This window comes from Balaenoptera physalus (assembly GCF_965194825.1).
Source record: "Balaenoptera physalus genome assembly, chromosome: 14".
NCBI lineage: Eukaryota > Metazoa > Chordata > Mammalia > Artiodactyla > Balaenopteridae > Balaenoptera > Balaenoptera physalus.
In genome coordinates this window covers 76,999,261-77,018,407 of record NC_138893.1, presented here as the reverse complement: position 1 = coordinate 77,018,407, position 19,147 = coordinate 76,999,261, and the positions used below count along the sequence as shown (strand labels likewise).

At 35.8% G+C, this 19,147-nt stretch overlaps 1 long non-coding RNA gene across 1 annotated transcript in view; it reads right to left on the bottom strand.

Moving 5' to 3' along the window:
* Positions 1-5,966: 5,966 nt before the first annotated feature.
* LOC309643234 overlaps positions 5,967-19,147 on the bottom strand; it is a 35,647-nt gene continuing 22,466 nt past the window's right edge. Inside the window, exon 2 of the long non-coding RNA XR_014253645.1 lies at positions 5,967-17,824. This is a non-coding gene — a long non-coding RNA (uncharacterized lncRNA). The remainder of the gene's footprint in view (positions 17,825-19,147) is intronic.

The window sequence follows — 19,147 nt, the reverse complement described above, 5'->3', positions numbered from 1 at the left end:
TACTGAGCCTGCGTGTCTGGAGCCTGTGCTCCGCAACAAGAGAGGCCACGATAGTGAGAGGCCCGTGCACCGCGATGAAGAGTGGCCCCTGCTTGCCGCAACTAGAGGAAGCCCTCGCACAGAAATGAAGACCCAACACAGCCAATAAATAAATAAATAAATAAACAAATAAATAATTTTAAAAAAAATGTTGATACTTTCTTACTCTACACTTGAAACACATAGAAGAACACACAAATGAATGTTTTCCAGAATAAAGATATGGTTAAAGTGATTTCTATTTCCATCACTTAACTAGAAAAAATGAGCATTAATTTCACATATTCCTTATACCACAACAAGGTATCCTATTTAAAAGATATCTTGCTAAATAAATATAGGAAACAAAAGTTAGAAATAAAAATTAATATGTAATAGAAGTCTATGGTACAATGACAATTATAAGGTGAAAGTTTTAACAGAGTTATCTCAGTAAGTGATATATGAAGTGGCTATAATGCAATATATATAGAAATAAGTTGAATAACAGTTTAATAAGATTCACATATTTTATATTTGCGGGCTTTCTGTCCAATAAAAATAAAATACATTCAGATGCTCAAGAAAAATTTAAATACAAATATATATTATACTGTTAGCAATACACAAAGCCCACTAAATCATTCAAAGAATGAAGTAAGTAGGGAATTCTTTGGCAGTCCAGTGGTTAGGACTTGGCACTTTCACTGCTGGGGCCCGGGTTTGATCCCTGGCAGGGGAACTAAGATCCCACAAGATGTGCGGCACAGCCGGAAAAAAGAAAAAAAAGAAAAAAAAAGAAACAAGTAGAAAAACTATGTAAAACAATATAAAATAACATGTAATTAACTGTAGAAGAATAGCGAATAATAACCAATTTGGAAGTTAAATATACATAGTATACCTTCTAAATAACTTGGGTTATAGAGGAAACTAAAACCAAAGTAAGGGATTTTTTTAAATGATTAGAATTGGGATTTCCCTCGTGGTGCAGAGGTTAAGAATCGCCTGCCAATGCAGGGGACATGGATTCAATCCCTGGTCTGGGAAGATCCCACATGCCATGGAGCAACTAAGCCCGTGCGCCACAACTACTGACCCTGTGCTCTAGAGCCTGCAAGCCACAGCTACTGAGCCTGTGTGCTGCAACTACTGAAGCGCACACACCCAGAGGCCGTGCTCCACAGTAAGAGAAGCCACTGCAATGAGAAACCCGCACACTACAACCAAGAGTAGCCCCCGTTCGCTGCAACTAGAGGAAGTCTGCGCACAGCAACGAAGACCCAGAGCAGCCAAAAATAAATAAATAAATAAATTTATTTTTTAAAAAAATGATTAGAATTGAGAGCATTGTGTACATCTCATCTATAGCATTCAGAGGAAAAATACACTATTCAGTTCAGTTATTAGAAAATAACACAGCATTTTCAGTAAAGCGCAGTACTCTATAGAGTACTCTTTTACTCTATACAGAGTGCTGGTATACAAAGCATTAGCACAGAGTACTAAAAACTAATGAAACATTCAAAATAAAATTTAAAAAAAGAAAATATTAAATAATAATAAAACTAAACCAAGAGCTAGTCCTTAAAAAAAGACAGATTAAAGATAAAATCTGGGACTTCCTTGGTAACGCAGTGGTTAAGAATCCACCTGCCAATGAAGGGGACACGGGTTTGAGCCCTGGTCCAGGAAGATCCCACATGCCGCGGAGCAACTAAGCCCATATGCCACAACTACAGAGCCTGCGCTCTACAGCCTGGGAGCCACAACTACTGAAGCCCGCCTGCCACAACTACTGAAGCTCGCATGACTAGAGACGGTGCCCTGCAACAAGAGAAGCCACAGCAATGAGAAGCCCGTGCACCGCAATGAAGAGTAGCCCCTGCTTGCCACAACTACAGAAAGCCCACGTCCAGCAACGAAGACCCAACACAGCCAATAAATAAAAAAATTAAAAAATAAATTTATTTTAAAAAATAAAAAGTAAAAATTAAAATTTAATTAATTTTTAAAAATAAATAAAAACAATAAAGATAAATCCAGACCACCAGACCAAAAATAATATAGAGCAATAGCAACATGAAGCTAATGTAATTCTACACAGATGTCTTTAAAAGGCAAATACTCTATGTCAATGAGCTTGAAAATCAGTTGATATATACATGTATAAAATATGTAATATGTATGTATATATGTGCACATAATCACTTTATATATAAAATACATATATGCATGTATACATATATCAATTGGTATATCAATATGATATATATCAATATATATATATTCAAGATAATCAAACAAAAAATCAATCCTTACCACCTAAAAAAGTAATAACCACCTAAAAAACTGAAAAAAACTCCATCAATTAGTAGCAAAATTATATATCTTATGAAACACATGTGAAATACTATGTTAAGCAGAACATTCAGAAGAGAAATTAGCTATCAAAAAACTTAGCAAAATGTATAAATCCATCAAAACTTTATAAGCAAGAGAGAGAAAGCACAGAACTGTGAAATGCTTTGACTATCTTCTGTCAGTACAAAAGCACTGACAGCAAGGCAGTGTGGTTTAAATAAAATAGAGTTAAAAATGGGCAGAAGGCCTAAATAGACATTTCTCCAAAGAAGACATACAGAAAGAAGACATACAGATTGCCAATGAACACACAAAAAGATGCACAACATCACTAATTATTAGAGAAATGCAAATCAAAACAAAAGTCCTGGACTTTTGATTTTTGGAAGATTTTTAATCACAGTTTCAATTTCATTACTTGTGACTGGTCTGTTCATACTTTATATTTCTTCCTGCTTCAGTCTTGGAAGGTTATACCTAAGAATCTGTCCATTTCTTCCAGGTTGTCCATTTTATTGGCATAGAGTTTCTTGCAGGAGCCTCTTAGGATGCTTTGTATTTCTGTGGTGTCTGTTGTAACTGCTCTTTTTTCATTTCTAATTTTATTGATTTGAGTCCTCTCCCTCTTTTTCTTGATGAGTCTGGCTGATGGTTTATCAATTTTGTTTATCTTCTCAAAGAACTAGCTTTTAGTTTTATTGATCTTTGCTATTGTTTTCTTTGTTTCTATTTCATTTATTTCTTTTCTGATCTTTATGATTTCTCTCCTGCTAACTTTCGGTTTTGTTTGTTCTTCTTTCTCTAGTTCGTTTAGGTGTAAGGTCAGGTTGTTTATTTTAGATTTTTCTTATTTCCTGATGTAAGATTGTATTGCTATAAACTTCCCTTTTAGAACTGTTTTTGCTGCATCCCATAGGTTTTGGATCGTCTTGTTTTCATTGTCATTTGTCTCTAGGTATTTTTTGATTTCCTCTTTGATTTCTTCAGTGATCTCTTGGTTATTTAGTAACGTATTGTTTAGCCTCCATGTGTTTGTGTTTTTTACATTTTTTTCCCTGTAATTCATTTCTAATCTCATAGCGTTGTGGTCAGAAAAGATGCTTGATATGATTTCAATTTTCTTAAATTTACTGAGGCTTGATTTGTGACCCAAGGTGTGATCTATCCTGGAGAATGTTCCGTGCGCACTTGAGAAGAAAGTGTAATCTGCTGTTTTTGGATGGAATGTCCTATAAATATCAATTAAATCTATCTGGTCTATCATGTCATTTAAAGCTTCTGTTTCCTTATTTATTTTCATTTTGAATGATCTCTCCATTGGTGTAAGTGAGGTGTTAAAGTCCCCCACTATTATTGTGTTAGTGTTGATTTCCTCTTTTATAGCTGTTAGCAGTTGCCTTATGAATTGAGGTGCTCCTATTTTGGGTGTATATATATTTATAATTGTTCTATCTTCTTCTTGGATTGATCCCTTGATCATTATGTAGTGTCCTTCCTTGTCTCTTGTAACATTCTTTAAAGTCTATTTTCTCTGATATGAGTATAGCTACTCCAGCTTTCTTTTGATTTCCATTTACATGGAATATCTTTTTCCATCCCCTCACTTTCAGTCTGTATGTGTCCCTAGGTCTGAAGTGGGTCTCTTGTAGACAGCATATAGATGGGTCTTGTTTTTGTATCCATTCAGCAAGCCTGTGTCTTTTGGTTGGAGCATTTAATCCATTCACGTTTAAGATAATTATCGATATGTATGTTCCTATGACCATTTTCTTAATGGTTTTGGGTTTATTTTTCTGGGTCTTTTCCTTCTCTTGTGTTTCCCACTTAAAGAAGTTCCTTTAGCATTTGTTGTAGAGCTGGTTTGGTGGTGCTGAATTCTCTTAGCTTTTGCTTGTCTGTAAAGCTTTCGATTTCTCCATCGAATCTGAATGAGATCCTTGCCGGGTACATTAATCTTGGTTGTAGGTTGTTCCCTTTCATCACTTTAAGTATATCATGCCACTCCCTTCTGGCTTGTACAGTTTCTGCTGAGAAATCAGTTGTTAACCTTATGGGAGTTCCCTTGTATGTTATTTGTCGTTTTTCCCTTGCTGGTTTCAATAATTTTTCGTTGTCTTTAATTTTTGCCAACTTGATTACTATGTGTCTCAGTATGTTTCTCCTTGGGTTTATCCTGTATTGGTCTCTCCTTGGGTCTATCCTGTATTGGCCTCTCTGTGCTTCCTGGACTTGGGTGGCTATTTCCTTTCCCATGTTAGGGAAGTTTTCAACTATAATCTCTTCAAATATTTTCTCAGGTCCTTTCTCTCTCTCTTCTCCTTCTGGGACCACTATTATGTGAATGTTGTTGTGTTTAATGTTGTCCCAGAGGTCTCTTAGGCTGTCTTCATTTCTTTTCATTCTTTTTTCTTTATTCTGTTCTGCAGCAGTGAATTCCACCATTCTGTCCTCCAGGTCACTTATCTGTTCTTCTGCCTCAGTTATTCTGCTATTGATTCCTTCTAGTGTAGTTTTTATTTCAGTTATTGTATTGTTCATCTCTGTTTGTTTGTTCTTTGATTCTTCTAAGTCTTTGTTAAACATTTCTTGCATCTTCTCGATCTTTGCCTCCATTCTTTTTCTGAGGTCCTGGATCATCTTCACTATCATTATTCCGAATTCTTTTTCTGGAAGGTTGCCTATCTCCATTTCATTTAGTTGTTTTTCTGGGCTTTTATCTTGTTCCTTCAGCTGGTACATAGCCCTCTGCCTTTTCATCTTGTCTATCTTTCTGTAAATGTGGTTTTTGTTCCACAGGCTGCAGGATTGTAGTTCTTCTTGCTTCTCCCTACAGATTTCCAGAGCTGGGAAGGTCCATGCCCTTGATGCTAGACTCTCCTGCCTCCCTTGGATAAGGTGGGGTATGCCGAGGTCACTGCTAGTGTTGCAGGGTCTCCTGCAGAGGCGGGGGGTGGCTGTGCGTCACCATGAGGACAAGGACACTGGCAGCAGAAGTTCTGGGAAGTACTCCTTGGCGTGAGCCCTCCCAGAGTCCACCATTAGCCCCACCAAAAACTGGAAGCAACTTAAGTGTCCATCGACAGATGAATAAATAAAGATGTGGTACATATATACAATGGAATATTACTCAGCCATAAAAAGAAATGAAACTGAGTTATTTGTAGTGAGGTGGATGGACGTAGAGTCTGTCATACAGAGTGAAGTAAGTCAGAAAGAGGAAAACAAATACCATATGCTAACGCATATATATGGAATCTAAAAAACAGTACTGATGAACCTAGTGGCAGGGCAGGAATCAAGATGCAGACGTAGAGAACGGACTTTAGGACACAGAGGGGGAAGGGGAAGCACTGTCATATTTACACTACCAAATGTAAAATGGATGGCTAGTGGGAAGCTGCTGCATAGCACATGGAGATCAACTCGATGCTCTGTGATGACCTAGAGGGGTGGTATAGGGAAGGTGGGAGGGAGGCTCAAGAGAGAGGGGATATGGGGATATATGCATACATATAGCTGATTCACTTTATTGTACAGCAGAAATACAACACTGTAAAGCAATTATACTCCAATAAAGATGTGAAAAAAAATTTTTTAAGAAATAAATAAAATAGAGTCAGTGCCTCAAAAGAGGGCTGACACTCAGCTCCACCAATGCCAGTTACTCTGGCACTAGAATCTCCATTTTGCATTAATTACAGTATCATCAACTTAAACTTTGACAACGAAGTAAACAATAATTAGTGGCTGGCTAACCTTACCCTGAGAAGTATTGGAAAGGAGTTTGAGAGTGATTTATGCCACACAGGATGAGATACAGGGGAAAGAATTTCCTTTACAAATACAAGAGATATCTTGAGCCTGTATGTTTAAAATAATTCTGCATGAGGCGAAAAGCGCTTCAGCTAATTCTGGCCAGTGATATTTCACGAGTTGGTTATCTCCACTGTCCACCCATTGTGTTAGAGAGTAACTGCTACCTGGGAAGAACAAAGGCTTGGAAAGTGTAAAAATACATTGTCCTCCTGCCTTGGGATCTGAGCAGTGACAGCGACCTATTGGTTAATAACTTATCCCTGTCCCTTATTATAATCAGGAATGTTGGACCCTTCTATCAGGGCTAGGAAAGGATTAACAACCAAAAGGTGGAAAACAATAAATTTGTGCTAAAAGACAATAAAAACCTGAGCAACAGACAGTATTGTTCTGGGGGGCGGGAGGAGGTATGCTTGGGAAGATTTATATACAAAAATTGTTGCAAGATTATAATGGTGGCAATGGCCAATAAAATGTACCCCCAAACTTAAAACATTCTAAATCCAAATCCCAATTGTTTTAAAGGAATACGACAACTTGACTCTAAAACTGTCTAGAAAACTAAATGTTAAAGAATTTAAAATATTTTTTTAAATTTAGATGAACATTTTAGGTGTGAAATGGGAAACCTCAGGTAAGGATCATAATGGCGAGTAGAAAAGAGAACTACTTTACTCTGCAAAACAGGTGGGAAAAACTGGATTTCCAGAGTCATCTTGTGAAGGAAAGTATTGGGCAAATGAGGAGCACATTAAAATTATGTGAAGAGGTTAAAAGAGGGGGCGAATCATATGAAAATGGTCCTGGGGGCTGGAAGAAAATAGCAGAACATGAGCAATTTCGACCAGCTGAAATAACCGAGACATTTCTAAAGGCATGAATTTCAGTTTGTGATGAAACTGCGATGACTTTAAAACAGTTCTTTAAATTCTTTGACATTCTTTCCAACAAAAGGTGTAGCCTAATGTCTAATTATCCTCCTGTTGAATATGGGTCAGTCTAAAATACTTGTATCTAACAAATGGAGGGCAGCAGAAATGACTCTGCCTGACATAGGAGGCTAGTACTGTTTTTGCCCAAATCTCTCTTGAGATGCTAGCTCTTAGAACTCATCTACCATGTTATAAGGAAGCCCAGGGCACAAAGGGAGCCCGTATGTAGGTTTCTGGTCAATAATTCCAGCTAATTTCCAAGATGAGAGCCAGTATCACCCAAGAGAAATGCAAGTGAATAAGTCTTAAGATGATTCTAGTCCTTAACCTCTGATTTAGACCAAATTAGGCAGGGTGGAACAGAAATAAGATGTCTCTACCAAACCCTACCCAAATTGCAACTTTGTGAATAAAATAAATGTTATTTTTTTAAGCAACTACTTTCATGGGTGGCTTGTTATGTACCAAGACAATTATAATAATACCCTTTGTATATTAAGAGTTTGTACAAATCAAAATTTAAATGATAAGCTACCTGGAAAAAATGGCAAAAGTGGAAAAGTAATTCATAGAATAGATACGAACAATACATGTACTAAAAATGCCCAATATTATTGTAGGAATTAAAATTAAAATGACACAGCGAAAACATTTATCCCTTATTAATATGACTTCAACTTCTTACAACAAAAAGGATCTTAAATGAATACATTGATCAAAAAATGATGGCAAAATAAATTATGATACATCAGATGTGTTTATTACCGTGTGAAATATGCATGAAAATTTGTTAAATCTAAAATTGCAATGCTAAATAGAAGAAATCTCATTCTTTGGTTAATAAATCAGATGTCTATAAACACAGAGGGGATTGGTTGAAGGTACAGGATTAAGATAAAAAATTCAATTTTTATTCTATATACTTTTTTATTTTTCACAGAGATCACATATTGCTTTGGTAATAATAAAGAAACCAATTTTTCATTAAAGTCCCTGTCTGTGAAGGAATGTGGATGCTTTGGAACTGGTACAAAGATTTGAGAGTTTTCAGAAGAAGTGTGTCCCTGTTGTGCTGTTACCAATGGAACGCATTCCCTAACCAGATGAGATTGCATTTGTAAATTATACAATCAATAAAGTGAAAAGACAACCCACAGAATGGGAAAAATATTTTCAAATCATATATCTGATGAGGAACTTGTATTCAGAATGTATAAAGAATTCCTACAACTCAATAATAAAAAGACAACTCAAATATTTACAAAGGATTTCAGTAGACATTTCTCTAAAGAAAATACACAAATAGCCATGCACGTGAAATAACACTCGATGCCATTATTCACTAGGGAAATGCAAAACAGAACCACAATGAGATACCACTTCACACCCATTAGGATGACTATAATCAACAGGATAGACAATTACTGGAATTCTCATTCACTGCTAGTGGGAATTTAAAATGGAGCAGTCACTTTGGAAAACAATTCAGTAGTTCCACAAATGTTAACTATAGAGTTACAGTATCACCAGCAATTCCACTCCTAGGGAAAAAATGAAAACACAAAAAATTTGTCTGTACATGTTCGTAGTATTATTTATAATAGCTAAATTTTTGAAACAGCTCAAATGTCCGTTAATTGATGAATAGATGAACACAATGTGATATATCCATACAGTGGGATATTAATCAATCATAAAGAAGGAGCAAAGTATTGACATATATGCTACAACATGAACGAAATTTATCACACTAAGTGAAGAAAGTCTGATAGAGAAAGACAAATATCATATGATATCACTTATATGCAGAATCTAAAAAATATATATGCAAATGAACTTATTTACATAACAGTAACAGACTCACAAACTTAGAAAACAAACTTACGGTTACCAAAGGGGAAAGGTGGGGTGGAGGGATAAATTGGGAGTTTGGGATTGACATATACACACTACTGTATTTAAAATATAATAGATAACCAACAAGGACCTACTGTGTAGCACAGGGAACTCTGCTCAATATTCTGTAACAACCTAAATGGGAAAAGAATTCACAAAAGAATAGATACATGTATATGCGTAACTGAATTACTTTGCTGTACACCTGAAACTAACACAACATTGTTAATTAACTATATACTCCACTATAAAATAAAAATTTTTAAAAAACATGAACAAAACTTGAAAACTTTATGCTAAGCAAAGGAAGCCCATTGCAAAAGACCAATATCATATGATTCTATTCATATAACATGTCCACAATTGGTAAATCTTTAGAGACAGAAAATGGATTAGTGGTTGCCTGGGACTGAAAGTATGGTAAATGATGAGTGATTGCTAATGGGGATGGGATTTCTTTTGGGCATGATGATAATGTTCTAAACTTATATTGTGGTAATAGATGCTTGAGTCTGCGAATATACTAAAAAACACTGAATTGTATAATTTAAATGGGTGAATTGCATGGTATATGAATTATATCTCAATAAAGATATTTTTTCTTATCCTTTTTTTCTTTTTCTACAAAAAGAAGCCATATCCTAGTCAAGGTATTCAGTGCCTTATGAATTCAAGATAGGTAAGTCCAAAATAGATTCAATTCTTTCCATATACACATGAATTGGTAAAGGGTAACAGGCCTCTACCGTAGGAGGAAGCAAGGGAGGAAGAAAGATGCCAATCGACAGTTGTAGAAGATAGTCGATTTAATCTCCAGAAAACTGTCCCCACCTCTGCATTAAGCCATTCTGCATTAGATAACCATTTAATACAATCTAATGGCATTGAGTATGTAAATACAACAACACTAAACTATGATTATTTGTCAATTCTGGAAGGCTAAGAATTCCTATAAGTAGAAGACTATCTTATCCATCATTTCATTGCTTAGGATTGCAATTATGGAATGCCACATACGTTCAACTATTGCTGGTAGAAAATAAGAATAAATTTATCTGGGAATTCAAGAAGTTCCAAGTCACACCCAGGAACTTCTCAGAAATGTAAATTCTCAGGCTCCACCCAGACATACTGAATCAGACACTTCCGGCTTAGGGACCAGCAATCTGTGTTTGAATAAGTCTTCCAGGTGATTCTGGTTGACCCTAAAGTTATAGAACACTCAGATAAACACAGTCAATATGTAGTACACTTCTTTACAAAATAAGATATTAAGACTATCCTACTCTCTTTTACTTTTTTTTTTTTAGGCCCTTATGCTGTCCTTCCAAGGAACAGCACCTTTTTCTAATGTGACAAATCATACAGACAATTTTCCATTGATGTTTGTGAATACTTTTAATTAATGAAGCTATAAAATATAAAGAAAATTCAGTGAGTCTCCTAGACTGTATCAACAACTCAGACAGTTCTAGGTAGCTGAGATTCATCAGGTTAAAAAGAGTGCCTCCCACTACTCTCAAAAGTGAGAGACTTACCCAAATATTTTAAGCCCGGTCCTGAGAATTAGGCACGATACACTGATGCCAAAAGCTTCCAGCCTCCATGTTAGAAAGAAGTGTCTTTTAGGTTTCCAAGGAAACAGAGAAATTTCCTGTTTGAATCCTCACTTGGGCTGAAGTGAATTCTAAAAATCATCAGGATCATACACCCAAAGGCAAGAATAGAAATGGCCCAGGTTTAAATATAGTATCTGCCTTGGCCACCATAGGAGAAGACAAAGTAATAGGTATGAGCAACAATTTGCCAACTGCACAAATTCTACCAATTATGTTGTATAATTTTAAAGAATGAATTATTTCCAATCACTACTGCCACACATGAGTTAACCGGAGGAGAGAAGCAGATTCCCAGCCTCCAGTTAGAAGTGCCTCAGGCAGATTCAAAATGCACAATCAAAAATATCTTTGAAAGAAGGCCACACAGCATCTATTAGGAAGTAAAGCAGTTTCAAAGTAATTCGTGGCTGATTCTAGGGCTAGTATGTGTGCGCATAAATACACAATCATATATAGTGTTTAGTGTATGTATGTGTGTATGAGACTGGATATAAATTACATCAATTAAGAGTTTCCTACATAAAGATGAAATCTAAATTGAAGAGAAAGCAAGATATGCCCTGGAGCCTTGTATTTTAAAAAAGTGATAAAGTCAGCCAAAAAACACATCGCAATTAAAAAGTAAATAATCCTAGCTAGCTGTGCCAAATACGGTGGACCATAAAACAAACTTGTAGGAAGACTGATCCCTAAGGTAGCAGTACTGATTATCCGTAAAATTTATCCTGTGACTTTTTCTGTTAAGACAGAAGAATTAAAAGCACTCGGGATAGTAGAGTATTTTATCTTTTCAACTTTTAAAGCAAAGTCTCCATTTGATATTGCATTGATCACTTTTATTGTGTTGTTTTTTAAAGGTTCCTCCATCCGTTATGAAAGTTATGTAAGTAGTTATACATATTTTTAAATGAATAGACTACATTTTTAGAGCATTTTTATGTTTACAGAAAAATAGAGCAGAAAGTACAGAAAGTTCCCATGCACTCCCATCCCTCCACTCAGTTTCTTTTATTATTAATGTCTTACATTGATGTGGTATATTTGTTACAATTGATGAACCAATATTGATACATTATTAACTAAAGTCTATAGTTTACATATAGTTCACTCTTTGCGTTTTACATTCTCTGAGTTTTGACACATGTATAATGACGTGTCCATCATTATCATACAGAGTAGTTTCACTGCCCTAAAACTCCCCTATGCTCCACCTATTCATTCCTCACTCCCCCCTCACCCCCAACCCTCTGGCAATCACCAATCTTTTTCCTATCTCCAAAGTTTTGCCTTTTCCAGAATGTCATCTAGTTGGAATCACTAAGTATGTAGCCTTTTCAGATTGGCTTCTTTCACTTAGCAATATGCTTGTAAGATTCATCCATGTCCTTCTATGGCTCAATAGCTCATTTCTTTTCATCACTGAATAATATTCCATTACATGGAGGTACCATCATTTCTTTATCCATTCACCTATTGACAGACAACTTGGTTGCTTCCAATTTTTGTCAATTATGAACAAAGCTTCTATAAACATTCATGTGAAGGTTTTGTATGGACTCTTCATCAGTTATGAAAGTATGTAAATTATATTTTAATCAACACACATTTTTTTAAAAGTTATCTTTGCATCCTGAAGTATCTCAGTCATTCTTGTCATATCAGATCCATGAAATTTAGTCCTGCTGTAGGAATTGGGATTAAAGAAGGGAGGAAAAGAAGAATCATAGGAGCTCATGGTTAGAAAGAATACTGATGATCATCTAGTCACTTCCTGTGTCCTCAAGCCCACGTTTGGATTCTCCTGCATGTCTCATGTTCATACAGTTTCTGCTGACCAACTGTTTTTTGTTTGGCATGCTCTGAATTTTAAAAATATTACTTCTTGTATTGTACCATCTGAATTTCTATTTCTTAGGGCTCCACAGGAATAGTAGACTTAATCATCTCCTGGCAGCCTTGAGATTTTTGAAGACATTTTCACATTTCCCTAGTTTCTTTAAACTTTCTTCTTAGAATATGTTTCTGACTCTTCATCAGCATGATCCATTCATGATTCTAGTTCAATTGTATGCCAAATTTCCACACTATTTCTACTTAAATGAAAGAAACAGATATGTCATCCTACAGGTTAATTACACAACATAAAATTAGATAAAATTTCATGTTTTTGCATTGCTTTTAATGCCAAAATCAAGCTATAAATGTGGTATAACAAATCCATTGTTTACAGATCATGCTTGTTATTTGCATTGTCTGGTAGAAAGGTTGACATATACAGACATAATCTTAAAACCTATGCCAAACAGCCACTATGGAGAACAGTATGGAGGGTCCTGAAAAAACTAAAAATAGAACTACCATATGACCCAGCAATCCCACTACTAGGCATATACCCTGAGAAAACCATAATTCAAAAAGAGCCGTGTACCACAATGTTCATTGCAACACTACTTACAATAGCCAGGACATGGAAGCAACCTTAGTGTCCATTGAGAGATGAATGGATAAAGAAGATGTGGCACATACATACAATAGAATATTACTCAGCCATAAAAAGAAACGACATTGAGTTATTTGTAGTGAGGTGGATGGACCCAGAGTCTGTCATACAGAGTGAAGTAAGTCAGAAAGAGAAAAACAAATACTGTATGCTAAAACATATATATAGAATCCAAAAAAACAAAAAAGGTTCTGATGAACCTAGGGGCAGGACAGGAATAAAGACACAGATGTAGAGAATGGACTTGAGGATAAGGGGAGGGGGAAGGGTAAGCTGGGACGACGTGAGAGAGTGGCATGGACTTATATACACTACCAAATGTAAAATAGCTAGCTAGTGGGAAGCAGCTGCATCCCACAAGGAGATCAGCTCTGTGGTCTGTGACCACCTAGAGGGGTGGGATAAGGAGGGTGGGAGGAAGATGCACGAAGGAGGGGATATGGGATATATGTGTACGTATAGCTGATTCACTTTGCTATACAGCAGAAACTAACACAACATTGTAAAGCAATTATACTTCAAAAAGGATGTTTAAAAAAAATCCTCTGTCAAAACCTTTAAGGATGCTGTTTAAATTTAAGGATGGGAAAAATGCCTTCTGATATATCTCATTTGAATTATTAACAAAATTGCAAAATTCCTTTGATGAAAAATAAAGCAATCACAAAAAGTAAAAAAAGGAAAAAAGAAACCCAGGAAGACATAAAATGTATTAAAATCATAACTTCTGTATTAATTACAATGGATTTAGTGAATCCCAGATTAAAAATAGCTGAAGAGTAAATCAGTGAATTAGAATAAAAGTTCTAGAAATTCTTACATCACTCCTATAGACTGCTTAGTAAATTTACGCTTTTTAACCTCCAAATCTGGACAATGCATTTTAGAAGAACAGGGTCCTGGAAGAGAAATGCTTCCACAAAGGATACAGCAACATCTCCTAAAGCTACAGTTGCCACCACTTCAGGCTCCTATTATTGTCAAGAGACCAGGAGGACAGGAAAGAAGTCAGATGTAATTGTTCCTTATCATCAGGAGAAGACAGGTCTTCTAGAACACACTGAGGAAGGGAAGAATACTTTTGGTAATCACATGGTCCCCTGGAACATCTCTTGGTACTTTCTTGCCTAATTTTGATGGTAAATAGACAAATACAGTGGTCTGATAAGATTATATCACCCAGGAAATCAAACCTCTCAGAAATGAAGGTCTAGGTTACTGGATTGGGCAAGCTTTCTAGGGGTTTATTGGAAGGACAAGGGGAATCTAGATGAGCAGCAGAGGAAATATAAATGAGTATCAGTTGTGTCCCCAGGACAAACTGTAGTGATGGGGACTATAGTTCATTCCATTAAACTTCTTTTAACTTTCCCCAGAAGACCTGTTCCCAGATAGAGAGAACATATTATATAAAAGTAGAACCAAGAGGCACAAACAATGGAGTTACGGATGTCCTCTTCAGGACCATTCCTCCAAAGCTCACATCCTTCCAGAATTTACCCATGGCCAAAGAGAGCTGTCTCAATCAAGGTTAATCCCTCCCCACAGGCATCCCATATCTATTGCCTTAATTTAGGCAATCTTCAATGATAAAGATTTGAAATGGGGCAATAGATACTGTAACTGGTTCATATTAACCTCCCCATGCAATTTGTATCTGCATCTTGTCCAGTGAAAACAGCTCTACAAGTGCAGCATTTTTCTAACACCCCATTTTGTAGTCTCAGAACACTTTTCAATTAAACTGATCTAGATGTTTAATGATGAAAAATAAGAAATTTGCACTCTAAAGTTGAATATCTAATTAATTCACATTTCTTTCCGTTAATGTAAATCAGGAACAATTTACAGTAAACACAAAGTTTGGATGAACTCCAAAGCTCTCCACAGAATCAACTGTAGATTTTCTTCGGATTGCATCATAGCCTAACTTCTCCGTATGTTCATCCATCCTTCCTTCCATCTTTCACAGATATGGTTCCCAGTAGCACTACTCAATAAACATAGTGCATGCAATCTCCATCTGAAAACTTGTTTAGGGAAGCTAACCTAAGAAACTATGTTGCCAGATTCCACTGAGAAACTCTCTCACACTGGTGCCTGAATACAAACATCTATAAATCTTTACATAAGTTATCATTATTATGCTGGTATTTAGAATATCATCAGTCATTTACATGTGCCGAACACTTAATAATATATCATTAAAAAAAAGTGAAAAAAATTTATATATATATCATTAAAAGAGCAAATTCATACATCACGTATATAATATTTTGAATTCATATTTGTGTGTAAAAGCTAATAAATGTCAAAGTTAAACCTCTTGCAATAAAACTTATTTGTTCATGTCAACCACAAGGTATGTATTACAGGCTCTAACTATCTCAAGTACCAAACAACTATGTTAAACAACCCCATGATTCTTCATTTGCCTTTGTAAAAATTCAGAAATAACTGGGCACAATACAATCCATCATGAATTACCTTGTACAATAATTCTCCACGTTTTTTTCGTTAATGGCTTTAGTCTTTTTATCTAGAATGTTCCAAGGAACTTACATGAGCAAATTGTGATACTCACGAGTTTCTTACATTTTTATACTCCTTATTCTCTAAAGGCCAGTTCTCACTGTTCTGCAGTCTTTAACTGAATGACTATCATATTTTATCGAACACAAAAAATAATCATCCCAGACACTTGCTTCTCTCTCATTTTCCACATTCCATCAGTCATCAGTTCTCTTAATCTGCCTCTTTAATGTGTCTCAAATTCTTTTCTCCTTTCCCGTATCTAGTGCCATAACATGAATTCAGTTGTTTATTCTTTGAGCACTTTTACACTAACATCAATCTCCCCCATGAATTTTACAAACAGTGATAGCCTCCTGAACACCCACCTTACATCTTCTTTCTTCCACTCTTCTTGCTCTTAATCTGCAATGATGTCAGAATCATATTTCTAAATCACAAATCTCAACTGTTACTGTCCTACTTAAAAGCTTCTATTGTATTTATGTTAGAGTATATTTTTTATCATGGAATAAATAATATGGACTCTTTCTACTTTTTTAACTTCCTCTCCTACCTGTCTTCCATATGCTACCTCTGTTTAAGCTATCCTTAACACTTACAACTTTTTCTAAACATCACATGCTCCTTTATACTCACACATATTTTGTCCCCTGTTTACTGCCTCCTCTTCCCTTGATGATTTTTATGCACCCATTTCTACTCAATCCAAGCATCATTTCTTCAGTGTACTCTTCCCTAAGTCACATTTTCTCTATAAACCTGTCAATAGTTAGTTGTCTTTGTTACCATGTTGTCCTACACACAGCACAAACTGCAATGATTTGCAGCCATGTTATTTACTAATCTTCCGTTTTATTGTACTCAGACACAAGGGTCTTATCGTGAATATCTCTACACCACTAGGGTCTAGCAAAGTTTTAGCCTATTGCTAATACTCAGAAGATATGAACTGAATTGAATTGAATTGAATTGAACTGAATAGAAGCATTTAGGATTATTAACAATAACCCATTAACCATATGGTCCATTGCTCTTTCCTAAACCTGACATTCAAAAATGGTTTTATTCTTTAGTGTATGTCTTTAGAGAGCCCATAGGGCAGATGAGGAGACAATCATAGATAAGAGTCCCAAATTTTGCTCTCTGGGCTGATGACCTCATCCCTTTCCTTCAACAGGCTGGTCATGTTTTAACTCTCGGAAGTAGAGGTGGGGCCTTGAACACCAGAAATCAACAAGTCACCCAGAGTCAACAATGTTAGAAAAAATGTAAACTGTACTGCTATAGAGTTGTTGTTTATTTGCTTATTTGTTTTCTCTTAAGAAGCGTCAATATCTACTCTCATTATTCCTTCAGTCGTGTCGGGGAAGGTTCATATGGAGACCCACATTTCACTTTGGAAATATTCAGGGTTTTTTTCCCTTATAATGCTAACCTTAGGTAACTGTCTGCATATTGTTAAATTCATTGACTATAATAGTGCACATTAAAAAGTTAATATGGTATTTGAGAGAAATATACAACATAATGTTAGAATAAAGCTTCATCTTTGATTACTGCAATATACTAATACAAAGGTTTTTCAAATTATGAGTTCTTTTTAACATTGCAATGAAAACTAGGTTCTCTTTTGTATTTATCACTTTTCACATAAGCACAAGTGGATCGTATAGATGGAAAGCAATGACTAGACGCACTTAGATATAAAAAAGAAGCAATACAAATTAGAGTGTTTCACAGCAACCAGAGTCTTTAAAGAATATTCAAATTAGACAACAATGGAGAAAAAATGAAAAACAAGGAGAAATGAGCTTTCTACCTTTTAAGTGGGAAGAATTGGTTTGAGAAGAAAATAAGGTAGGATATTCTCCCACTTAAATGTGTTTATCAAACATTCTGTACATCTTTTATGCATAAACCTGTTCTTTTTTGAAGGATTAAAGGATCATAGAAGCAGAGAGTAGAATGGTGGTTAACAGGGAATCGGGGGTGGGGTGGGGGAAATGGGGAGATGTAGATCAAGGGGTACAAAGTTTCATTCATGCAAGATGAACAAGTTCTGGAGATCTAATGTACAACAATGTGACGCTAACAATACTGTGTTTTATACTTGAAATTTGCTGAGAGGGTAGATCTTAAGTGTTCTTACCACAGGAAAAGAAAGGAAGAAAGAAAAAAAATGGTAACTGTGAAATGATGGGTAAGTTAATTAGCTTGTTGTAGTGATTATTTCACAATGCACACACATATCAAATCATCAAGCTGTACAGATTAAATATATATAATTTTAATTGTCAATTATATCTCGATAAAGCTGGGGAGAAAAAAAAAGGTAAATAAAACAAAGTAAACCCCTCACAATTCAAGACATAAGCAAAAGTAGGCATGCCTCTAGATTTTATCCTTGGCTGTTTTCTCTTCCCCAATCATTCTCATCCTTTGCTGAGAAACTCAATTTCATAGATTTGTCAATACTATCCATGTGAATCTTCCCCACTCCTGATCTTTTTCCTGAAATTCAGCATCACATATGAACTACCTGCCTGACATTAGCTATGGTATATCTCATCATCAATATTTAATAAAATCTATTTTAAAGAAAATAACTTGTATTCATTACAATTAGTAATAATTTTGTTCAACAAGCCCGAGATAGTATTAAATAACTTGGAATTTAATTTCATTTTCATATTCAAGATGTCTAGAGGTGACGCACTCTCTTCTTGACCAAAATTTAATCAGGCTCCTCTGAGCCCTCTTCTCATCTAGGACTAAATCTTGGCTTATGACAACTGAAGATTCTCAACACAAAAGATTTCCTTGATCCCCAACTCTTGAAGTTGACTTGAACAAACATTAGCATGATTTCCAGCAGCTCAAGGCCATATCCTGAGATGACTCAGACTTGTTAAGTTCCTGCTTGGGAAAGCTCAAGGCTACCAGAAGAATTTACCATTTGTTCCAAACCAAACTACAAATATATACCCTGAGCCAACACCTGCCTTGTCTGTTATTAAAAAAACAGGCCCACCAACTTTTGTAATTTTTCCACACTCCTGACTGCTCCAGACCCTACTGACTCCTCCCGATTCCCATTTTCTCCCTTAAAACTCCCAGTCATTTCTGCCTGGATTGGAGTTGAGCTCAATTTATACTGAAGTCTCTTCCCCTACTGCAGTAGCCAAAATAAAATCTGTCTTGTTGCCTTTAACAAATGTCTGGCTCTGTTTCTCTTTGACAGAGATTGTTTCTCCAGAGCTGATTGGCAAGGCACTGGCTGAGGGATCTACTTTCTTTTTATTTTGTTCCTCTGTTATGAATGACTTCAAATCCCAACACCACCTCACAGTACAAGATATCTGCTACAATTCCAACTATTATGGATGCATTCCAGCCAATTGGAAGGGGGAAGGTGGCACCTCTCTTTTTTAGCCTGAATATAAAAATGAAGCCACATTTTCTCCTTA